The sequence below is a fragment of the Nerophis ophidion genome, linkage group LG25, assembly GCF_033978795.1.
Source record: "Nerophis ophidion isolate RoL-2023_Sa linkage group LG25, RoL_Noph_v1.0, whole genome shotgun sequence".
Classification (NCBI taxonomy): Eukaryota; Metazoa; Chordata; class Actinopteri; order Syngnathiformes; family Syngnathidae; genus Nerophis; species Nerophis ophidion.
In genome coordinates, this window is record NC_084635.1 from 22417701 (window position 1) to 22423700 (window position 6000).

Below are 6000 nucleotides of genomic sequence, written 5' to 3' on the forward strand. Positions count from 1 at the left end.
CGGAAGTTAAAAAGTGAGATTGGGACAATCCTAATGAATTTAAAACATGTATCTTTGGCAGACAGAACAAAAATAACCGCTCCTAGAGTTTGAGGCTCAATGGACACCTGAGCTCTAAAACCAAGGCTTTCAACCCATGCAGTTGGAACAAAGCAGATGGCAAAGGTGATTCGTAGGTGACATGAGGCGCTCTATAGCATAAATTATTAATCAAAGATGAGTAACAGACATAGAAAAAGTGAGCAACAGACTAGCCACTATGCAACTAAATAAGATGTCAAAGACTTCAAAGGACCCACTGAGGTGTTTATTTAACAGGACATCTGCTCTGTTCACCTGCAAACCTGTGCTGATAATTATTTTGTTCCCTTAGTCACATACATAGCTTGGACCGAAATTCTCTCGCCTTTCTACGCCAGAGAAGAGTTGGAAAAAAGACAAAAACACTAATTTTTTTTATTTTATTTTTTTCCTTCCAAGATGGCGCTGCTGTAGTGGCTGCTGTTGGCAGGAGCTCTGTGCTCTTGTGTCATCCTTTTGTGTTTCCCTCTTGTTTTCATGTCTTATTATATTTTTTTGCCTTTTGGTCCGGGACCCTTTGGGACTGTGTGACAAGGGGTGCCACTTTCGTGACCTCTGTGGTGCTTTTTTGTGGACTTCTGGATCTGCCTCCTTGGAGCCTTTTGGCCATGGAGACTAGCTGCTGGGTGTCTGCCACACCGGAGTCAGTTTGGAGGGACTGGCGGAGATGCGGATGAGGGGACAGGACTGCAGAGTTTGGAGGGACTGGAGGAGGTGCGGATGAGGGGACAGGGCTGCGGAGCTAGCACTGAGCGCTGGGACGGAGAGGCTTCGTGGTGTCTTGGCTGGTAGAGCAGGTGTCGGACACATCAGTCACCTTGGACGTATCCTCGCTCATCCATGCGGACTGGACACTGGCCGAGAGTGGAGTCTGCTGTCTTGGTTGCTTTGTTGGGTCTGCTCCTGTCTCTGGCCATGCTCCCTCCACCCCAGCGGACGATGGCGTGGAACACCGCAGAGGCCACCAAAGTGCATATGTTTCTTTTAGTTTTTATTGATAGCTGTATGTAGAAGTGTCTGGTTGTATCTGCTGCTTTAATGTCTTTAATGTCCTCTGTGTTCTTTGATGTTCTATGTTTCCCTCTTACACACATGGAAGAGGGCTGTGTACCATGGCTATGAGTTGTTGTTTTTTTCCCCCTTAGCCTCAGTCTGCACTCTCCAGGGCCCAGGCTAAGACCGATTTTTTTTTAATTTTATTTTAATCTTCTATTTTTTTCTCCCATTCCCCCTCTTGTTTACCTGTATCTCATCTTTTTTGTAAGGGGCGCTGGAAGCCGGCAGACCCGTCAGCGATCCTGTTCTGTCTCCCTGTAATGTTTGTCTAAACTTGAATGGGATTGTGCTGAAAATTTTAATTTTCCTGAAGGAACTCTCCTGACGGAATAAATAAAGTACTATTTAATCTAATCCATCTAATCTAAGGAGGCGATAGGTTGTTTTCCTCTTCATCTTTCCTTTTCTGCAGAGGAAATATTACTGTGAAGCACCTACAGTATAGTGTAACTGAACATCCACAGAGAAAAAAAGGGTAAAGTACAGTATGTGGGGAAAAAAAGCTAATTGATACATACTTTTCTCTGAGCCTTTGTACTGGTTCGACTTAGTGTAGATATAGGTGGAATAGTATTGATATTGTTGAATGTTTCCACATTTTGTTACGTCACGTCTAGGGGTGCCCCGATAGAACTTTTTGAAGGAGAATATGTATGGGCAGCATCTGTGACATTTAATTTGCAGGAAAGGACTGAGTTTAAGGTTGAATTGTCCATCCTCATTCTATTCTCTGTCACTATCTTTCTAACCAGGCTGAACACCCTCTCTGATGATGCATTGCTGTGTGGCACGCACAAAAGTGCCTTCATCAAATGCACCAGAGTCTGGAATCTTCCATCTACCGAGGATTTCGTTGTGGTTTGTGGAGCCCTTTGAGACACTTGTGATTTAGGGCTATATGAATAAACATTGATTGAACTCTCCCTAGCATACCCCTTTCCCCTTCGAGCTGTCTTGGATGGACTGAAATTCTTGTTTCCAATCATTTTGGAACTTGCAAGCGTACTTCTTACTCGTCGACGCCATGTCTCTTCTTCGTTTTTCTGCTTCGTCTCTGTTATGATTTTGGACATTACTACTTGCCGTAGATTTGAAGCAATGCATGATGGGAATACGGATGTTGTGTGTCAGTGTATTAACGTGCCAGCTGGAATAAACACACGCTGAGAAATAGCTCCGTGCCTGCCTACTTTATGGGTTATAGATAAACATATGGATAACGGAGACATATATAATGGTCTCCTTCTTGCTGTGTGTGCAGTTGCGCACTGAGCTCCAAAAGCCATAGCTGTTATAACGTGACTGGGCCGGTACGCTGTTTATATGGAGGAAAAGCGGACGTGACAACAGGCTGTCCTCACTCAAGTCCGGCTAGTAATCGGGAGAAATTCGGGAGAATGGTTTTCCCGGGAAAAGCACGGAAATTCGGGAGTCTCCCAGAATATTCGGCAAGGTTGGCAAGTATGCTGATGACAATGGTAGGAATGAAATACACAAACATATGTTCTTAACTGCCTGGAATAGACTCATGTTGTCTTTAAATTTAAGTAGAGTGGTAAAAAAAATTGGCGACATACTGGCCACAGTAATTCATTAGGTCAAGCTCATGACGCAGTAAATTGCAGTATGCGGACACGTTTGTACTTTCTAAAAGGCTTGTCTGCTTTGGAGACTTTGTATGTGTAAGTAACTATAATTAATTATTTGATGCTTCTTTATATTGACAAATCTTTTGTTTCAGACTGCAATGTTGTTTAAACAAATACATGTTGTGATGTTCCATACTTGTGTTAAACAATGCCAAAGCTTGAAATCAAGATTCATGAATTTGGACATCTTTGTTAAAGGGTTTTGCAGTTTTTTTTTAACAGTGGGCCATTTGTGATGTGATAGATTGACGGACGTACTTATGTGGGCATCTTAGCATCTGCTGTCAGCCATCCTTCTCAACCCTCCTTTCCGTTTCATGTCTTCCTGCCTGCCGTGATGTCTACAAAATAAATATCTATCCATCCATCCATCTATCCATCCATTTGTACCGCTTATACCTCTTGGGGATGTCTCATTTCAGACAAAATAAATATGTCAGTGTTTATTTTTCCACAACATGTAAGTTGGTACTATTTTGTCCACATGGACCGGTCAGTACAAAGTTGGATTAGCCGCAAGCTAAAAATATGTGGGGTGTTTTTGTAACAATTTCCATTGCAACATTTCCAGTGGGTTTAAGGAAACAAAAGAGAAGGTAGGATAAGTATGATTTTCATTTAATCTTGGCATGTGACAAGCAGTGAGATAAATGTTAGTAAAACAAAAGCTTTATTTAATGCAGCTTTGTGGGGGGGTGTACCTAATGTTGTGACTCGGTGAATCTATATATTGTTTATGAAGTTGATTTTTGGTCGTTTTCAAAAGATAAATTCTGATACTTGTGGAAAGGATGAGGTGTAAAGGGTATCATTTGCAATCCGGTAATGCCTCCAGAAACTACCCGTTTGCAGACAATACACAGAAAGTAGGTCACAAAAATGACTATGGAGCCAAATTCACACTAACAAAATCATATCCAATACATATCATCTAGACCAGGGGTCTCAGACACGCGGCCCAATTGCGGCCCGCGAGACGTTATTTTGCGGTCCCCACCATAATATGAAAGTTTAACGTTAGTGCAGCCCGCGAGTTTTATATGAATGGCGCTTGACAGCATTGTGTTATTTGGGTCCAAAATGGCTCTTTCAACGTTCTGGGATGCCTACCCCTGCATTAGTGGAAAAGCGGCAAATGAGTGAAAGCGACAGATATGTTGCCATACAGACGATGGTTTTCTTACGTGCCCAGCTGCAGTCACTAATAACAGTCCCCGATAACCTGGACCAATTCAAATTGTTATTTTTTTTATTGTTTAATTTGCATTGCCTCACCCGATGAACACTACATATGACGCCGGATAACACTGCGGAAGCCGTCCCTTTTTTGCGCTCGCTATCCCGGTACTATTATCCGCCGTCTTGCTGTACGGAGGGAAAACGAAACGATACACTTTGCGGAAACAACATTATTCTCCGTGCATCGGCTAAATACAAATATATTCCACATAAAGAAGTATGCAAAAAAAAATTTAGGAAATATTTTCTTGCAGCCCAACTCCACCCAGACTCTGCATGCAGTGGCCCCCAGGTAAAGTGAGTTTGAGACCCCTGATCTAGATAAAAGGTCCTCAAACTTTTTCCACCAAGTACCACCTCAGAAAACACTTGGCTCTCGTACCACCATAATGACCAACATTGCAATACAGTAGCATAATATTGGCTAAATATTCATTTAAGACAAGGCTGAGTTTTTATTTAACAAGTATATTTAATATGTATATTTGGTTACTGTAACATTACGCACAGTTTGAACAGTAACAATGTTTGAATATTTAATTAAGTGATTTTTTTGGCGTACCACTAGTAGTACATGTACCACAGTTTGAGAATCCCTGATTGAGACCACAATGAACTTAAATGTAGATTGGAATAATCATAAGTTCTCTTTTCAGGACACACATGTTTAGTTTGTGAGCTATTGTGTGCTTAATTGTTGTGTAGCTGCTTGTTCCTAGAAGTCTATAACCTACCATGTTAACTTTTTGTAAATGACTTCATTATAATAGGAGAAAAGACCAACCTTGTTTGCTTATTGGAAGATATTTAGCTGTTAACAGGCTGTCCAACATTGCATGATGAACACGCTGCATGACTGCTTATATCGGGATTTTTAAATGCAAACCAATATAATCCCTTACATGTTTTTTTCTGACCGATATCAATATCGACACTTACTGTATATCATGTGTTGCCTTCATTATAACACTTATATAAGGCTTTTAATTTTTTGCGGCTCCAGACAGATTTTTTTTTTTTTTGTATTTTCTCTCCAGTATGGCACTTTCAACATTTTGGGTTACCGACCCGTGCACCACACACACCAATAAGCTTGTTTATAGATGTAAAATAAAACTCCTCATAGGAAGTTGCCATTTTTCATATTTGTTCTAACTTTGTGAAATGATACAATGCACATTAATGAACATACAAAATATAAATGTGACAAATCTCAATTCCCCAGCAGGTTACATCAACCTGCTCATTGCAAAGAAACAAGCCGAGGGTTACCACTAATTCAGCCTAATAGTACGTTGTTTTTATCATGCACTTATTTTTGCTGTATTTATATGGCACAAGTGGAAAGCCGGTTCCTGAAAATAAGGCCTACATTAAATAGGTCTGTGGTGCAAAAAAGGTTGGGGACCCCTGATCTAAGTGTACAAGCTTTAATACAGGCTGTAACGGCCTGGTGATCTGGAAAGATATTGATAGCTCTGTAAAAGAGACACATTCTTTAAACATATTTAATGAGAAATTTAAGAAAAATGTTTTCCTATTTTAAGCTCAGTATATTTAGCACACCTGTCATGGCTGAGGATTTCACATTCGTCGCATAATTCTGGTCATGACCCCTGTAAGTATGACAAGATTATCGCAAATCTTCAAGATGCAACTTTTTAATCAAATTTTAATAATAAGATATTAAGACTGATTTGGTGGATTAAAAGCTTCCTTCTCTCTAAAAGTAAACCTGTTGGTAGGTTGGTACGAAATACTAAATGTGGGTAGATTTTGAAATTAATTTTACTGTACTGTGTTTTGTATATTATATGATGATGTATATTTTAACTGTGGGTCGCTATCCATAAGTTCTATGCTTCAAGGTATTTCCTTCTTACACAGCAGAATCTAAAATCAACAAAAGAAACAATAATGTAATATAAATTATGTTTGTAAATAAATACATAAAGAAATAGTCCGTATTCGAGAT

At 40.1% G+C, this 6000-nt stretch overlaps 1 long non-coding RNA gene across 1 annotated transcript in view; it reads left to right on the forward strand.

Moving 5' to 3' along the window:
* Positions 1 to 2366, forward strand: part of LOC133542797 (uncharacterized) — a 32898-nt gene extending 30532 nt beyond the window's left edge. Inside the window, exon 3 of the long non-coding RNA XR_009804213.1 lies at positions 1890 to 2366. This is a non-coding gene — a long non-coding RNA (uncharacterized LOC133542797). The remainder of the gene's footprint in view (positions 1 to 1889) is intronic.
* The last annotated feature ends 3634 nt before the right edge of the window (positions 2367 to 6000 follow it).